Raw genomic sequence first — 4,068 nt, 5'->3', positions numbered from 1 at the left:
GTCGGACACTATCCTTGTATTCAAATTCTTCTGTGGTGTATTCGAAGGAGGAACCCGCCTTGCAATGCCGAAGACAATACTGCGTGCCGGACTCATTGTCATTGAAGCCTGGTTCAGGGGCTACTGAGGGAGTCCTAGATTAGGGGGTCTCCGGACAGCCGGACTATATCCTTTGGCTGGACTGTCAGACTATGAAGATACAAGATTGAAGACTGCATCTCGTGTCCGGATGGGACTCTACTTGGCATGGAAGACAAGCTAGGCAGTACGGATATGGATATCTCCTCCTTTGTAACCGACCTTGTGTAACCCTAGCCCTTTCCGGTGTCTATATAAACCGGAGGGTTTTGGTCCGTAGGACAACATACAATCATACCATAGGCTAGCTTCTAGGGTTTAGCCTCTCCGATCTCGTGGTAGATCAACTCTTGTAATACTCATATCATCAAGAATAAATCAAGCAGGACGTAGGGTTTTACCTCCATCAAGAGGGTCCGAACCTGGGTAAAACATCGTGTTCCCTGCCTCCTGTTACCATCCGCCTTAGACGCACAGTTTGGGACCCCCTACCCGAGATCCGCCGGTTTTGACACCGACAGCCACCTTACTCGGACTCCTCGTCTACGTGCTTGACTTCGTCCTTGTCCCTCTTCCTCTTGGCTGATACTTCTTTGCTTGAACCGCACACTTGGCTCTCGCTCTTCTTCCAACCCTTGTAGATATTGAAAGAAAGGTAGGCATCCATTGCAGCATACTGGATGTGGTCTCTATCTAGTACATTCCACTTCCATGTAAGATGAAACTTGGGTGGAGGTTTCATTAGTTTACCGTACGAAGGATCAACCATGGCTCCTGCGAGGGTCAACACTGAAAGCTGATGGGAGGGCACCAGCCCATTCTTCTGGAGGTCGAAGGGCTGGCCTACAACGAGGCCTATCCGACACAGGACTCTTCTGTTGTTCGTAAAGTCTACAATAACGAATTTGGATTTTTCTCCCACAAGGAAGTTCTTAATATCCTCGTACTCAACGTCGGCATGGCATATGTGGTAGACCAAGCACAAGTTATACACGCAAATCTGGATCACGACAGGCTTCTTCCTCTCTTTCTCCTTTAGATTCTTCTCTTTTCCCAGGACTGTGGTGCACTCAACATCTAGCCCAGGGACCCGCTCATGACCATTCGACTTTTCAAACATGCGTCTGGAGCGAGTAAGGAATCCTTTCACCGTTGCGGAAGAACGAGTGTAGATGACGTCGAACTCATCGCCGGTGATGGTTCTAACCTTGTACTCACCGCCGATCATGGACATTTGGGACACCATGGATTTGGGAGGAGGGTTAGGATTAGTCGAACTACTATAGTGTGAAAGGATGTGACGACTACGAGCGAACTATCATAATGTTAATGGACGGCCGGGGACGAGTAGGAGCGAACTGCTATCGGTTTTTCGATTGTAAAAATGCTTGAGTAGGTCATGTGAATGGCATGGTAGTGGCTTGCCCGGTGGATAAATGGGTTCATGCACAATACTATTGGGGCCCAATTAGATGTCATGTCTACTAGATGCCCAATTAAATGGCATCATGCATCTACGTGTTCGCATATCAAGCATCGCGAAAATTACATGTGATACGAAGCTTTCCATGCTCCCATGATACGGGCTTCCGAGAGCCCTTGGATCTGATATCGAACGGTTGCATGGCGTGATTCTAGACCTATGGGTGAATATCCTATCCTGGTGGGTTATTCTGCAAATTTTCAGCAACTTAGCATGCGACCGTTTGATTTCAGATCCAAGGGTTGTCAGCAGCTTGTATCATGGTCGTGCCTACCATGACCGTCGCCTCGCTCGCGCAGTCGCGCACTTAGAGATTTTAGACGTCTATAAATGAGCATATTTTTGCCTACTTTACATGGATGAAACTACTTCCTCCGTCCAGGTACGTTAGGCTATCTAATGTTGGCATGTCATACATAGTCATCAATTAGTTACTCATACAACAAGGTTAGCTATAAGATTGGCTATAAGAGTATTTTTTTGCTTCACTCTATCTCTTTCTTCGTAGTATTTACTGCATTTGCCAAGGAGTAAGGAGTACAGTACTTGGCACGTGTATACCATGGAGGTGGTCAGGAATCGGGACCGGTCGTAGCGCCGCAGTAATAGTGATAATGGCAAGTCAAATCACAGGGCCCCACCTATCCAGCAGTAACGAGCTATCAAATCACATAGCCCTATGTTTGCAACAGCCTACTCCCTCATCTTCTCGCCTCTCTGTCGAACCGACTAGGCAGAACTGCCTCGCCTACCGCGCGGGAAAAGCCCTGCCTATTGCGCCATGGAGCAAAGCCTAAAGAAAATGGCGGTACACATGTATACAGCACGCCCGTTGGTCGGTCTGGCATGCCGCTCTCCGACTAGAATGCACATCATATTGCGTTTGCACACACATGTGGGACCGCAATTGAGAACCAACCATAGGAACACTCCCCTATTCCCGCAAGTCGGCTGAGTTAATAGAAGAGAGAGACGATCGATAGTACTGGAGCAGTGATGTAAACACATCGGTGCCTGGACGATTCCTGCATGACACGAGAGATCGGTTCGTCCATGCATGTGACCAGACTCCAGCAGACGGCTGGATTGGCTATCGTCTACATATCGTGCAGGCTGTGGTATATAGGGCTATAGTTTTGATGAGAAATCTAAAAAAAGGTTTCTTATCATCTCGCAATATTAGGTGTCATGTGCTTCAGATTACTGCAAGGGTTAAACAGCGACAACTGCGTCCCGCGAAGGCACTTGTCATTGGGGGCACATGTACGAAGACTACTCGACTGCCATCTAGGTCAAGTCGGCTATGTTAATTAGGACATCTATCAATTGGCCCCTTCTCTACAAGTTTGTCTTTAATTTGAGCTTTGATCCTCATCTAGTTTGTCTGTCGGGATTCTGTTGTCTCCTTGGGGCAGTGAGATTATGGTTTCTTGTCATGTGGCATTTTTTGTGTTATATGGGTGCTTTAGATCAAAATTATGACAACTGCGCCTCCGGGGCACGTGCATGAAGACTTCTCGATAGTCCTTGACGAGGTCAAGCTGGCTCTAGAAGATAAAAGAAAACTACTCCACTATATAGGCAGGAGCCTCCGCGCTTGCTTGCTAGTGTTGCTCTCTTCACACTCTCTTGTCCTCTCCAGATATAAACACAACAGCGGTGTCCACACTCTCTCTCTGCTCACCGCTGGTCATAGATCCGGCCGGACCCCCTCCGCCGGGGAAGGTGAGAAGCTGCAATGTTCACGCGGTTCGTCCTCGGCGACTGCTCTTACCCACTGTCGGCGCGTCCCGATCAGCGTGCCTTGCCGTTCTCTCCCATGCAGTGCCGGCTAGGGAGGGCCTCCGACCCCTTCTTCCTCGCTGGCATAGTGGGGGCAGATCTGGCCTCCCGCCGCTCACCTAGCGACATCCCAGCGACCCTCAGGTATAACTTACTTCGAAACCGGCCTTGCTCTACTGCCCCAGTTCCTGATATCGCTGCATTTGTATCTTTTACTATTTCTCAGGCCCCCTCGTAGATAGGATCGATCGGCTGTTCGAAAGCCACTTAAATTTTTACTGTTAAGAGGTAAAACTACTTCATGCAGTCAAATCTAGTACTACTTGGTTCAAACAGGGAAGAAATGGGGTGGGGTGGGTGGAAGATTTGTTACCTGAATCTAGAACTTGGTCGAAAGAGGAAATAATGGGGGTGAAAAGTAGCAGAGACTAGCTATCCCACTGGTCTCTTGGTCTAATAGGGAAATGAAGGGAAATGTAGTACAAACTCGATATAAACCGATCTATTGGTTGAAAAAGGAAAGAAAGTGGGGACTGGGGGACAAGTCAACAGAGTATATCCAACACTAGATTTGCTAGCCTCACACAGTATAAGGTGGCTATACCGAAGAAAAATGGGACCAACCCAGATATCTTGTTCTGATGTTTGTTGCCCCGAGCCCCTCTTATATAATGCCACTGGTAAAGTGTAGCAGTCCCACTGTTAAAAGTAAGGACACGTTAAAC

The sequence above is a fragment of the Triticum aestivum genome, chromosome 4A, assembly GCF_018294505.1.
Source record: "Triticum aestivum cultivar Chinese Spring chromosome 4A, IWGSC CS RefSeq v2.1, whole genome shotgun sequence".
NCBI lineage: Eukaryota > Viridiplantae > Streptophyta > Magnoliopsida > Poales > Poaceae > Triticum > Triticum aestivum.
Note: the sequence above shows the minus strand (reverse complement) of the source record.